The 15,769-nt window shown below is 38.8% G+C and overlaps 1 long non-coding RNA gene across 1 annotated transcript in view; it reads left to right on the forward strand.

Annotated features, from left to right (window-relative positions):
• The window catches only part of LOC128989679 (uncharacterized), a 57,066-nt gene that overhangs the window by 25,889 nt on the left and 15,408 nt on the right, over positions 1-15,769 (forward strand). Inside the window, exon 2 of the long non-coding RNA XR_008490465.1 lies at positions 11,565-11,647. This is a non-coding gene — a long non-coding RNA (uncharacterized LOC128989679). The remainder of the gene's footprint in view (positions 1-11,564; positions 11,648-15,769) is intronic.

Genomic DNA, 15,769 nt, shown 5'->3' on the forward strand with positions numbered 1-15,769 from the left:
CAACTGTTTTCATTGGTTTACATTGATCGTATTTGACCGATTGTCATTGCTTTAAAAATATGTGTAACTGGAAAATAATGTAATGCACAACGCAACGCGCATATGCCTAATTTATTACTCAGAAAATATTTAGAAAACCGAAAAAAAATATTTCAATCTTAATCTCACATCCCACTATTTCCTCTCACACCGACTCAATAATAAATCTAATCCGTTCCGCAGTTAACATTTTACAAGGTATTGCCAGTTAAGGTTATATTGTTGCATGTAACGGCTGCGCCATATGATTACCCACCACTATACTTATCGATAACGCTGCGAAGTACATCCTCTTTAACCCACTATTACATACCGTTAACAAACAGCAATTACACCAGCAGATGGCACAAGAGGCACTATTGACCGACATTCTCCTCACTGATGTCCAATCGTCAATCAATTTCGCTTTGTGTCATTCATTGTGCGAACTCGCCTGTGGCCATACGTGTATGTTTGATTGGAACGGGATGTAAATTATTTCTTCGGCGATGCTGTTCCCACGGAGTGATTACATTGTGGGCGTTTAAATTATATTCTAATGTATGTAGTGTATGTGTGATAAATTCCAGTCGTTCCAGTACAAACCAAAAAGATGTCTATTGCACTTCAGGTTTTAAAATTTCATTTCATTGAAAATTGTGTGTCTAACATGAGAAAACTTATATTGGGGTTATATTTAAACACACAATGTAACCTATTTGGATTTCAGTTTTTACCAGAGGATTGTATGTTTTTACGATTTAGGAATTGGATTAAAATGTTTTAATATTTCAAACAGCGAATCATATTACGCCGAATTCAGTCTGAAAACTTCTTCTGAGCAAAATAAATGCGATTTTTGTTTGTTTTAAATTTAAATCAGGTTTTGCTTCTTAGACGTCCTTGGGTACGTACAATATGGGTTTCTTACATACCACCTTATGGGGGATGGATTATTATCTAAAATTGTTGTCACAAACAATTTGTATCACCAACACTTACATTAAAAGGTGCCTGAAATTTTGAAAATTTTCTGCGTTACACATTGCACACTGCACAGGTACCAAAACTATGTAGGTTCCTACCAAAAACACAGCCGGAAGCCGGTGGTCCGCTGAGTTAACCGGTCCGTTAGCCTACGTGACCGCGCCACCGCCACCGCCACCGCGCCGTCACCGCCTCTTCGGTTAATACGTGTTAAACCGCGCCATTATAATTTAAACAGTCGGTGTAACACTATGCATGGCTGTGTCCGGTGACGGTGAGTGACCACCAGTGACGTCACGAGACGGGGTGCGAGCTCCTTGATAACAGATATGCTGAAGATATGGGAGATGTATGAACTACTGTGGGTGACGATAAACTATCCACAAGCATTTCGTGAGGGAAATACCTAAGGTTTATAGCGCTAAAATTTTTTTTTAACAAGTATTTATTTACAATCTATTCTATGGCCATATTTTTTTTTATTACTATAGTTTGAACAGGGAAATCATCGATGGAAATATAGAAAGCAATTATTATACATGATCACCTTACAATCGAATATACTTCAACAATCTCACTCATCCCTCTTATTACAATGAAGTCCCAACATTAAGAAGATAAATTCAACATCAAACGCTACGCGAAATTCAATCAACAGTTTTTAATTTGACTCATTCCGACCCCTCCCACAATCATGAGCTCGTGACGGCGCGAAATAATCATAAAGCATTGTAACTGGCCATTCATAACAACGGTTTGCCGCTAAACCAACTACGGACTACGGAGGTCAGGGGCTCAAGGTCAGAGTGTAAAGATCAATTAGCAGCCAGCAGATATCAATTACAACCGGTTGCGGTATATCAATGTGTTACCAGTGAGTGGTCGCACCTAGCAGGCGTTATCAGTGAGCGGTCGCACCTAGCAGGCGTTATCAGTGAGCGGTCGCACCGCGCAGGCGTTATCAGTGAGCGGTCGCACCTAGCAGGCGTTATCAGTCAGCGGTCGCACCTAGCAGGCGTTATCAGTGAGCGGTCGCACCGCGCAGGCGTTATCAGTGAGCGGTCACACCTAGCAGGCGTTATCAGTGGGCGGGTCCAGGACCCGTTACGCAGTCGCGTAGCAACCGCACACGTTCCTCTCTATAAATAGCCTCTGAACTGGTTGAGACGCCCCCGGCTGTTGTTTTTTCGCAATATTTCGATGCACAAACCCGTTTAATGTTTTGAACTCACCGGTCCACCAACCACCGACATCTTCCGTTACTCACCTGAAACACAAGGGTTTGTATTAGATTACAGCTATGACATACTTAAATAAATATTTTATATTTTGGGTATTTTTACGAGGGCCAGCAACTTATACAATATGTCGTGTGCAAATGAAGATGTTGTACATAAGAAATAGATATTGAATACGATTGTAATGAAAGAATTGAATAATTTTGCCTAAACTAACCTAACTGATATGTATCACCTCAATTGCATACGGGTTTTAGTTGTATACCGAAACAATATTTGTAACAATCTGTTAGACATATTCTAGTACTTTTGTACCAACAAAAGGATAGGAAGAGTGATCAACACCTGTAGACCTAAGGTCTTACAGTTAAGAGTCAGGTCATTCACATATGTTTTTCTTACCCCGTAGAGGTTGTGTGACAAACCTTTTTCCATTAGTTTTTGCTCCAAAATGTCTACTGATAAGTCGTTTATTGCAGTACAGCTAAATGAAAACCTATGATATTTCAATGGAGGTGACAAAAACTTATACCACCACTCTTTCAAAGTAGGGCCAATTGGCATCCAATTGACTAGCCACCGCCAGCGCCAGTCGGGGTGTGACGGTTATCAGCTGATGTCACGTGACCTGATTAATGTAGGCTAGCGGTCACTGCCAGACCCGCGTCTAGCATACTTAGGTCTTTAGTAAGTAATATAGGAAACAACATGTTGAACGTAGAGAAAAGGTACAGCTAAGAGATTACTTGTGCTATATACAAAAGCACATAATGTATAAAAATATTTAAACATTGTCCAATAATTCTTGTTGTTTAGTAGATATTATGATTTAATGATCGACCTTCAGTTAAGCAAATAAATAATTTGTCAATTTCAAAAATTTACTACAAAACCCGCAGACAGTACTGGGAAATAAGTTTCCACACACTTGGTATAAACACTAAATATTTGGATCCCATGATCATATAATTAAGACTGTTCAAAAGACATATGAGCCGTATGAGGTAATCGTAGGTTGCTTCTTCGTTTATCCTAGCATGTTCAATAAAAATAAGGCCATCGTTTACTTGTCCAGAAGTAATTTAGCTACATAAAGAAACAGAAATGACTAATTCTCATAAAATATTACTATTATACATCCAATTAATTGAGATCGGGACGCAGCTAAGGCTATTTAAACCCAAATGTGAGGGATGAGTGTTTGATGGATTTAGGTGTCTTGCGTAGCTTTGTTACTAACTTAGACAAAACCTGTAAAGCCACGAGGAAATAAATGAAGATCCACAACAGTTCCGTGTTCTAAAACGGTACTACCAGTTCACCCAGTTGCGGCACACAGGTTATCCAGCAAAAACAGCTCTTGACGCCCACAGAACGGACTTGTTCCACATGTAATCACACGTGTGAGTCGTAACTGAACTGGACACTCGACTCATTGAACGGTCCGAGTTGATTTGCAGGAAATTCTCACTTACAACTGGCGATGACGAACAAAAACTAATACAGCGAGGGTAGCGTGATGAGAGGTGACTTGCTCGTCCACTTCCCTGTATTACCCTACTGACTCGCTGATCTACATTGGCAATTAGATCTGGCCATATCGAGTCTCGGACGGTTGTTATGCTCATGAATATACATTGGACATTTGAATAAGTTTAAGTGAGTAGAATATGCTGTTGCTGCTGATTGAATATTGATTCCCTGTGTTGGCTCGAAAAATAAATGAATACAGCCGAAAATTATTAAAACACGTCTTCCTGACTAAGTTGTTAATTTGAGAACGTGGACTTTTTTCAGATCGCAAGTAAAACGGAATTCTTCGAGAAGGAATATTGTATCGATACTTGAGATAAAACCCAGAAATCGAAAATCACTCACTGTATAGCTTCCACAACCACCCACGTGAACTTCTTTTTATACCTTTTGGTAATAAGTTTTAACCTAACTTGCCTAATTGGTTCAAGTAATATCCTCATTATACGCTTCAGAAATTAAATACGACAACTCCGACTGTACAAAATTTTAAATCCCTAAGTTGTTTCAACAAGTTTCTGCAAACTATTATTTTCTTGGTGAAACTTTAACGCAAGTGTTTGAAGATGCCCTTTAGGTTATTAATACGTGGTATAGGCGCTTTATGTAAATATACTACTATAGTTCAGCCGCTTAGAAAACGATTAGCGTGCATAATGATAAACCAATGCTGGAGGAGGTCGCTTTCTAAGCGGCCGAACTATAGATAGTTATTTTGTAAAGCCCCAAACTGATTTCCTTTGCAAACTTAAACCTTAACCTGAAGAGACTTTAATGCCAGTGTGTACAGAAGCCGTAAGATCTCTCAATATTACAAAGGATTATGTTTGGCCAAAAGTCCTAGTTAATCATAGGGGAATAGTTTTGGTAAATTGTTATAACAACATCTAAAAGAAGCTTATCTTTACATTATTATGAAACATATTGGTCCAGGCTCATCTCCAACATCGAATAGCGTTGAACAATTTTAAGTAAAGATAGTCTAAAGATTTAAATTATACCCACAAAGGAACCAAATCCGTCTAAGTAGGATGGTCGGATGTCACGGACGCATCTATACCTCGGGCACGCGTCAGATACGCAGAATGATTGCGTAAAGACCCACTCCCCGGTGTTGAGGCAGTCCAGGGTCTGTGTAACGGTGACCCACCAACCCATCGACCCATCGACCCACACACTTGATCGATCTGACCACTATCACTATACGGGACCCGCCCCCATGTCCACTGTCACTAGCGTTATAAACATGCATAGTGGAGCGTGACGCTGGAATGGAAGTGGAACAGTGAGGAAGTGCAAACGTGCATGGACTGTAAGTAAATTACGGAACATCTCTGCGGAATCTAAATCTTAACTTATTCGTTTTAATATATTCGTATATTTTTTTAATAGTCTTGAAGATTTGGAACACATGTTTTCTAGGTTTCGTTTACAACGAAGAAATGCAATCATGTCACTGCAAGGTCAAATGACAAAACTTTAGTATAGGTAAAGAAGAGATTTTACAGTATTCCCAAATTTGCAACATGATCTATGTGTTACAAAGTCTTTTACAACATAACTACTCAATATTGCCAGATTTAACACCAAACCCCTACATTGATTACTCAACAAACTCAAATTCCGATCAAAGAGATATACATTTCACAACCCTTATTCTATTATTATCTCTATTAGTATTTCCAAACTGACATTTTTTAATTGACTTCCAAATTAGATTCAACATCGAAAGAGAACTTTTGATCTTTAGAAATTAGACGGAAAGCGACATCGTTCATCAAAAGTGCTCTATGTTCATGGATAAACATATAAATTTTATTATTAAAAGAGAACTTTCCATCTCCACAGTAGTACTTTCCATCTGCAAGTATCTGAGCATCATGAACAATTCTGAAGCTAACGGCCGAAGATGCTCGCACAAATTGACAACAACGATCTTCACTTACGATGGTTGTTCTGACGTGATCGAACATGACAAACGCATTACTCCCGCTCAGAGCTGCTCCTTTGTTGTCAGTGTCTGCTCTCAATGCAGCAACCATCCAGCTGGTCGGCGAGTAACGTCTTGAATTGGAACAGTTACGAGTTTCAGGAACTTAATTTGTCGTGTGGTACATAAAATTGTAGAAATACTATGTTTCAGTGCATATGTGAAGTGTATCAAAGGGGTAACTTACGTTGAATCATAGCTTACAGTTTTTAATTAGTCACAGTGTTAAATTATTCTTGTTCTTAAACTTGATCTCATTTTAATATATTGAATCTGTAATGTGGGATAATATTAGACAATGGTTAGACAAGTATACTAGAATAACGGTTGATTCTCCTAAGATAGTCTAACTTACGACCTCCAATGCCATGGTCTTAAACATCGGTTCTTTGTATACTTTTATTTCGATTCACTTTCGAAGGGTCGCCGGAATTTTATCCCCCTGGAATTTTACCCCCTGGGCAAAGCTGACGTCACTATGACGTAGTAACCTGAGTGGCCAAAAGTTTGTTCGCGGCCGGAATTTTACCCCCGCGGATTTGGAAGTCTAATGAAAATAGTCAGAGCGTGATTAATTAGATTAGCGACAAAAACCGGAATTTTACCCCCTGTCCATATAACTAGCGTTTAGGCAACTGAAGATGTACGGGCCGGAATTTTACCCCCCGGAATTTTACCCCCGGAATTTTACCCCCCGGAATTTTACCCCCCGGAATTTTACCCCCTGGCTGATTTTAGAAATTGAATGATTGATTTTCTTAACTTCTGTTTTTAATTAATTGTAAACATTTCATTATTTAGTAGCTTATCTTTATTTATTTATTTTGTAATCTCAACTGAGTAAACAGAATTCGCTGTTTTATTTTGATCATATTAACCAACAGTTGGCTTCAATGACACTCGAATCTCAAAATTAATATTAAAACCCTGTGCGATTAGTTAATGTTACATATAAATTAAGATAGGCTTCTTAATAATAAAATGTTTACCATTAACTTAAAACTGAATGACGATAATTAATCATTCACACTAATTTATATCTGGCCAGGGGGTAAAATTCCGGGGGGTAAAATTCCGGGGGGTAAAATTCCGGGGGTAAAATTCCGGGGGTAAAATTCCGGGGGGTAAAATTCCGGGGGTAAAATTCCGGGGGGTAAAATTCCGGGCCGTACATTCTAGGTTTTTTAATTTGATGTGTTCTGATTAAACTCACAACCGTGAAAATATATGTTTAATTCCGCGTTTAATCCATCGAGCTGATGTCGCGAAACTCAAATGTTCGCGGCCGGAATTTTACCCCCGGTTTGTGACGTCACGTTTGCCCAGGGGGTAAAATTCCAGGGGGATAAAAATCCGCTACCCCCTTTCGAATGCAAACACGTTGTCCAATACAATATGTTCCTCTAAAATCACATATTATTACGAAACAGTCTACAAAGAGGAAAAAACGTGTTTCACTGATCCCATTTAACAGTACCAATTTAATTCAAGAAAAAACAATATCCCGGAAACTTTTTCAGACAAATGTAGGCGTATCAACCACGTTCTTCGACCAATGTCCAATGTCATCTTTCTCTAGGAATGTCGTAGCGGATGAAAGCAAAACCGGCATTGCGAGGCGAGGTGCAGCGATAACTAGGCTAATAGCTGTGATAACGGACGCCCAGTAGTCGCGGTCGAGGTCTGAATGCAAATCCTCTAACGGGAGGCACGGGCCAGTGTAACACGGACGTGCAACGTGCGGCCCCCAAAGTGGACAAGTCGGCCGTCTGTGAAAGGACAAGCTATAGTATCTGGATCAGCTACTGCTATCAGTCATATTGAATTACAATAATTGAAAAGGTAAATTATGTTGGACACGTTCACTGAAGCACAAATAATGCCCATCCCAACGATTATTGACAGAATAGATTGGTTCAGATGGTAAAATAATACATTGTAACAACCGATGGGTCTGTTAAGTCATGGAAATTGTCTTAATTTAATATGCACTTTGGCTTATAGTGGCTTTCAGGACTGGTAGCCTTAGTCTAAAGTTTACTTGTTTTATTGCTGCTTTCCTCGAACCTGTTTTATGACCTCTGACCAAGGATTCAAAACCATACCAAACTGCTTGGTTGCTGGTCCTAACACAATGGCCTTAAGTACAGTAGGTAACCCGTTTCAGTGTAAAAATGTTGTATGTTTTTATCTAAGCTTGAATGAAATTGAAATTGCTAGGACAACTGATACTCTGATAAGAATAAGGTCACTATGAAAAAATATTCGTATGCATGGAATTGTTTTCGCTCATTCTGACTTGAGCGTTCTCCTACTTTTACTCAGATTCAGGGCCCTGTGGCTTTCCTGAGCTGTATCTCAAAGCCACCCATCACCAGGTCGAGACAGATATACAGAGGAGTGTCACAACTCGTCGCATACAACCTTGACCACGGTCCACGACCCGCCATAGTTCTCGGGTCACCGGTTCACTCTCCCCGCGACTTTCATCTGATCCGCTTTTCAGTTGCAAAAACAAACGAACCTGCCACCGAAAGCATTCCCGGCTAATTAAATTAGCCTATCGTTTTTCCCGGGATGCTCTAGGCCGGGGAATCCATTACGTGGGTAATTGGCTTTGGCTAACGAGAAGAATCCGCGGCCAAGGCGCAACGACCTCCATTGTTTTGCCGAATTGTTCCCACTGATGGTGGATTTATTAACCGGTTAGTGGATGCCGAAGCGCCGGAAGACATAACCTGGGCTGAGTGGAGGTCTCCGTAGATGGAGTGACCGGTGGTGAGTGGTCAACGTGGTCGTCGGTCGCGGCAACGGGACGACCACCGACTATTGTGTACTGTATCGGGAATCGTCTACAACTCAGTAGTTACACTGTGGTTATTCCAGTGAACCTAGAAAATATCGTTAATGTGTATTAAGTATCAACACTCTTTCGCACCTTCTTTCATAATAAATTCAGATCAAGCAGCTCTGAACGAGTTGCGGGGACGAATTACTCGGGACATTATTGGCGATTCTTACGTTAATTTAATTTTGACGAGTCTGATCACGAGCCTCCATGAATCGCATTAGGCACACGTAACATGGTCTATATTTCCAAAGTATGTACAAGCTTATTCTAAATGAAACAAGCAAACGTCAATAAGGCTCCAAAATATCTCATGCTGGCCTGAATTTAATATACGGTTCGGTTAAAGAATCGTATTCTTGTTCGGAAGACCAGGAGGGATTCATTCAGCTATTTCCACCGTCATACTCGTATAACATTTGGAAGTAGGATTTCCTATTTCCAGGGAAAGACGGTGGTATAGTGGGAAACTGTGGCGACCGCGGCAGTGAGTGACCGCACTACGGTTGGCTAACCATCGCACTTGGCTGACCATACCTGACTCATTACTGTACAGACTTCCCAGGCACGACGCCTGTGCACAGCCTAGACAAGATATGCCACAGTTTTGTGCAAATATCCCACGTTAAACTTCCGCACACACTTAAGTTCGATAAAATGTGTCTCAAAAAGACACCTCAAATGATTTGATTGGAGATCAGAAACTCTAAGATAACGATCAGGGGACTTTGAAAATACAGTATTATTCATCCAAATCCCAACGGTCAAGGAAGTCTTGAGAAATTAGGTCAGAAAGCTTAGAGAGCTTGAGATTAAGAGAAGTAAATAACGTAGAGAAAGAACCTAGAACCTTGTTAAAAACCTTTAAAGACGACAGATATGAATTTGGGGAGATCAGAAAAAACAAGAGGATCACGAATAAGAAAACTTGGAGAATTTGAGATAAAGAAATAGCCAAATACAGAAAAAGAACCATAATTCTAGTGAGTACCTTGGAAAACGCCAGAGAAGCCTTGTAAGATCAGAAAAAGAATAACTTGAACACTGAAACACAGAGACAATTGGACTTGAATTGCATAAAAATACCTAATTCCTAAGATTTTCACCAAATTGCCTTACTAAGCTGTGATTTGTACGTAACTAACTAAGCTGAGTAGTTGTTAGTTAAAAAACATTATTATTTTGGTTCCACTTGATCTAACATGCTGCCAGAACATTTTACTAGGGATAGTCCTACCTTGAGGACAAACCACATTGCTAATATAGAACTGGCTACAAGAAGAGTTACTGTGTATCACACAGGTGACTACATTTGACAATCCTTCTTTTGACTCGGCGCGGAATACCTGCCTGCTATGGATGGAAACAACACGATTTGATCTCGTGAGAGAATGTTTAGTTTCTGCTTTCAACTGAGAAGTGTTTCAATACTAAATCTAATTGAATTGACATCTTTCAGAGCCAAATGACAGTCAACAATTAATTGCCTGGGTAGCAATGTAGTTACAGTATAGTGCTTGCCTTAAAGCCTGAATATCTCTGGTTCGATTCCAAGTGGGGTCATTGCTGGATCAAAATTTCATTTGTGATTTGGTTATCATTTTACTTCATTATATTGAATTTTACTCTCCTGGTCGCATTCAAATACTAAAGAATTGGTGTAAATGCCTGCGTTCCAATGCAGGTATTTACACCAGTTCATTATCATTTAATGATGCTATCTAATAAAAGGTCGACTTTAAATGGTAACAATATCAAGGTCTAGGAACTATATGTTGCAAAACCTGTAAAAAAGTTGTCAAAATGCGTAGATAAAATAAAATATTCCAGTAAAAAATATTTCAAAATGTTTTTACAATTTTAAGATGGTTCAAAATCAAATATACTTGTGTGCAATGAGTATGGTCTACAAAACGTAATACTACAACTTAAAAGGGAATCTCACAGCTATCATTAATAATTAAAAACGTAAACGCGATTCCTAAGTCGTCACATCGTGGCACTAAAAAAAGATTTTATCACAAAAACCTCATTCTTGATAAAACAAATTCCAAACAAAATTTCAACTAGGCCTAGTCAAAAATCAACTTGAATTTGTTTTGGGTCGCACCCGAAAACTTGTTAAGTTGAAGGTTTTCCGCGTTCCATTCCTACTGTTCCCCCGGTCTACGTAGGAAGATCGGAATTCAGAGGTGCAAATGGAAGCGTTGTTCCACTTCTCTGTCTCACACACACGAAATTAGGAGAGTCGGACAAGAATGACGTCACAGTGTCACAGTCGGATAACGGCGTGTTGCACGTGACAACCGCGACACCGCGACATAGCAACCAGCGCACTCTGCACTCATTTGTCATAACAAATATAATATAAATAAACAACACTACAAATTAATAATATCTCATCATTAGGTAAAGGAAAAGGCGAAAAGAAACTTTGGGCAGTGCTAGGAACTATATGTTTCGTCATAATCCGCCATTCTTTAAGCCAATCAACTCACAAAACCTACATTTCCTATAAGTCTTAATAAATTAGGTTTCAAAACATCAATTATTGTTACTATTAAACACTAACAGCTGTTACAGTTTATTAGAAGAAGTAAGTATTACCATAGACGGAGTATGTTTTATCTATGGTATTACTCCACCGACACAATAATACCATAGACAAGTTTTTGTCTATGATAATACATTCCAATTTCAATTATTGAAAATTTTATCTGTCTTAATTATTCAAGTTGGGCATTTGTTGTAATGAAATATACAACGTGACAAGATGGTAAATAAAAGGACGTAATAACGATACGATAGTATTTTTACTAATCGGGACTATTTTGTAAAGACATATCAGCGAAGGAATTTAAAATTCATGTTACGATGCTCAAGTTTAAATTAGTATAATGAGTGATAAACTTGCTAATGCAGAGTTTTAAGAGGTGTTTTTCTGTTTCAGAGTACATGACGTGCTGATATAGTTTTCAGCACCTCCAAGACTTCCTGGCGGTGCTTCTTCCACCTTACAACATAGTTATTAGTGTGAGTAGTTATTATTATTTTTCAAAAGAAATCTGTACTAAAAGAAGAATTTCTAGAATTTCTGTTGAACGTTCTGGGCAATAGTGGAAAAGTTGTTTTGGTCAAGTTTACCAATAGCATATTTATACCCAACTGTTCTTTTTATTTATTGAAGCCATCCCGTTTTGTTACTTATTGATTTGGTAGCATGTACAAATTGAGATGTTCGTTGGAATGAATAAATACCAATTATTAAAGAATAAAACTAACAAATAAAAAGGCCAAGTGGTCTAAAATAATATATTTTATTGAGATTTACATGTCCTAAAAACATCATTAGAAATAAACAGAAAGCATTTGCATATTAATATTGTTCAGCTAAAAACTCCTTTAGTGTGAGAAAAATCGATCTTCCACAAAAATTATATAAAAATGACTAAAGCTTGGTTATTTTTGCAATACCAAACACAAATTGCCAAGACCACCAACTCTTCTCCTAACGGTGCATTTCAACGCATTCCTCTATCTGGCCATTCATAAACGTAATCTACATAATCATATAAACCAAACAAAAACCTTCTGATTAAACCAACTTGGAGCGAACAATACAGGTTCGTTAATTCGACGGCGATAAATAGCAAAGAGTACACCATCAACCGACTGTGTTTACAGTGCATTGTTCTCTACAGCCGTAACAGTGTGTTAATGATTACGTCCACGCGATGACCGCGCATGTCATATACACCGCGCATGCGCAGTGACGCAACCTTGTACTGCGCCGACTCACTCATTAGTGGATCAACCTGGGTTATTAGCGGGGAAAACTACGGAACTAGTGTTATTGTGGGAAACTTGTAATGAGGGGGTATAAATTGAATTATAGTCTAGGTGTAAAAATATTTAGTTGCGATTCCAATTAGACATTTGTTGTAATCGCGTCGTAAAAGGCAAGCCTTGTTTATTGCAACGAGTCTGAAAATGTTTATACTATAATACTATAAGCCTATGGGTCCATTGCCAGTTAGTTTGAATTGCTTCGGTGTGTATTTGCATTGAATACTGTTGAAATAGTTTCTTTAATTCATTCATCCATTCCTTAAAATGCTAGCGCATATAAAACTGATTCTATGTGACCTGAGTGGTGGATCAAGTAAAATGCATCGATTAACTTTGTTACTGACTAAAACCCCCATCTGTATGAACCTGTTGTAGTAAATCTTTTTATTAAGTAAGAAGTTAGTTGAGCTACTTAAAGAGTTTGCTGCAGTAATATGTTTGTGATATATAAGTGCTCTTTACTAAGATATTCTGTCAGTTTGGTTTGCTTACGAAATTTCTTTACTCAAAATAATCAATTTATATCAGCACACGGTAACTCATTCAGTCACGATTGTCAGTTCAAAACTGGCAACAACTTTAACACGGCAATGAAATGTCCAATTGCAGCTATAATCAAAGTTATTAATTATCTATGCAGATCCGTGTTACCAACAGTTGGTAGGATTACAGTAGACTAGGATTACTATCGACACAGAATACCAAGGTGAGGTGTGAGGTATGATGATGCTACCGTTACGACGCTTATCACAGCGGGGGTCCACAAACATATTGAATTACCAGCAATATCTGGTGTATACCGGGGACTGGGGACCGCTACCCCGCTAACTGACGGTTCGACAGTGCGGGGTCGTTGTGTTGGAATTTCATTTGCACAACTTGCCATCAACTGCCATGTTTCTCCTTAGTTTCGTTACTAGACATATTAACTTAGTCAAATTAAATAAATTAATTTTGCACACCAGACACTATTCTTAATTAACGTTACACAAGAACGTTGACTATTTGGCTAAAGAAAGACATTGGGTCAGTATTTTGTACCAGTAGTACACAAATTTTAATATTGTAAAAATTGTTGTGGACACATAAGGAAAAATTTTAGAAACTCTATCTCAAAGGAACTCAAAGTTTCGCACACAACTGACAAAGAAACGGTATTGTTTTATATCAGGTATAAAACAAAACAAAAAACAGTTATTTCCATTTCTCAGTTCATAACTTAATGAGAACCACATTCCAGTGTGATCTGTCTCCAGGAGCTCAGCTGTAACGGTGAAACAGTCATAATTCACTCAGAAACATCCATCTAGTCAGCCGAGTCCTGGGAATGACAATGTTGCGGGTTTATCAAATTTCCTGTTTTGGGCTATCGGCGAATACATGCATTTCATTGACTTGCATTTAAATACGGTTAAAGAAAGGTTTCTTGCCGTTCCATATTGTTTAACAAATACATTTATTAACCAATAGCACAAAATAAATACTTTACTATAACACACAAATAAAAAAAATCTTTGATTTTACTACTGCATAGGAGGCAGAAGTTGCCTAGCATTGATAAAAGCCCAAAACTGAATATACGGATCCAGCAGATTTTCAGAGAGTAACACCATTATGCCATTGGCGAGTTGGTGTTCTTGAGGCAGAGTTCACTCATGACACTTGACGAAGGCTCTGGAGTAATGTGTATAAAGGTTCCGGACTACACAGACCCTAGCATCCGAGGATTTGAATTTGATCTATACAATTTCTAATCGATTAATTCCCTCTAACATTCCCTAATCCCTCCACTATCTAATACACACTGGGAACTAAGCATTGAGGTCGACATGTTCACACCATATAGTGCAATAAACCTACCCATAACAATAACTAACAGAGCCTGCTCGCTGCTCGCACTTCCCGCAAACGTGTTCACCTATCAGCGAATATCACGAGCTTGGAATGTTCCCACAAACATCTCAATATCCGAGATTATGATCGTAATTCGCAATAAAGATACACCGTTTCCTGCAAGGAAATGGGAAAGTAATCGATCTGGTTGGATCGGTCAACTGTAACTCGTCCACGCAACAGCCAACAGCTGACAACGTACGGTGTCTTGACCTTGTCCTACAAGCAGTGTCTGCTGCAGCCCACTCTGTCAATTCTTCAAAGTTGAACTGCCTTGAACCCGTGTCACTTTGTCTCTGATGACGTAGGTCATAGGGTAATGGCTGTCGACTGAACATATCCTTTCTTAAGCCTCAGATTTAAATATATTCTCTCAAGCTGGACTAAGAATTTTCTTTGCTCTGCATATAGCAAATTACTGCAACAATCTAAATAAGCAAATCTGGGTAACCATTATTTTTCATTTCGAGTGTTTCGATGTCACTAGCGGTTTTTACGTTTATTCAAGGGCTTTATTCATACTCTGGTTTTGTAACTGTCCATTGTTGACCTTTTGTACGATTAAGATAATTTATTGTTTGCCTAATGATTGGTATTGAAAAAATATAAATTCTGCGTGACTAAACAAGGTTTAAAAGTTCAACTTGTAATCCGGAAGTCAACGGTTCAAGGTTTCAAAAAATGTATAGTTCAAAACCTCCTAGATGGAATCAAGAATCAGCATTCCTCTGAGATTTCTTAAATTCCGATTGATCGCGACTAAAGAATCGGCGAATCTTAGTCAGAAATAAAACTGTAATCTCAAACATTTTTCAATTATTCTTCAGTTTCTTCCGCCATAAACTACACACTCATATAATAGAGTTGTATAAGTAAATAAATTCCCTAATGTTCAACAGCGTCAAGTGCCAGTCTTGCCTCTTTTACATTTACGATGCCTAGAGTCACATCAAATCACACTCAAAACTGTCGACGTTTCCACTCCATGTTTCTTGCGAGTGATGGACGATCATTTCAACAAGAAAACCTCTTGGGCCTCTATATTTATTTCAAAATACTACACAACGAAATCACATTTCTACAAACATTCAGTAGAGGCTCAGCCAAGCCGCAGACCCTGACCGTGCGGCTGGAACCACAACTCCATTAAAATAAGGAACTAGTTATACGACGCCTCCAGCCTCCAGCAGGTGAGTCAGTCGAGGTATTTAAACCCAAAGTGTGTCAGCAGGTATCACGTGACCCCTGGCTCCGGTCACTCGGCTCATTTCGGCGGGAATCGTCCCGCCAACCTGACACATGACCGTGGAAATAATACAGGGTTCATTGCCGAAATTCTAACAATGATCCCGCCGTAGCGATTAAAACTTTCTTTGTAACAGGACCTCGACGCAGCATGGTGTTCTGACTAAT

The sequence above is a fragment of the Macrosteles quadrilineatus genome, unplaced genomic scaffold, assembly GCF_028750875.1.
Source record: "Macrosteles quadrilineatus isolate MER2022 unplaced genomic scaffold, UCM_ALF_1.0 Scaffold_3__2_contigs__length_128488019, whole genome shotgun sequence".
NCBI lineage: Eukaryota > Metazoa > Arthropoda > Insecta > Hemiptera > Cicadellidae > Macrosteles > Macrosteles quadrilineatus.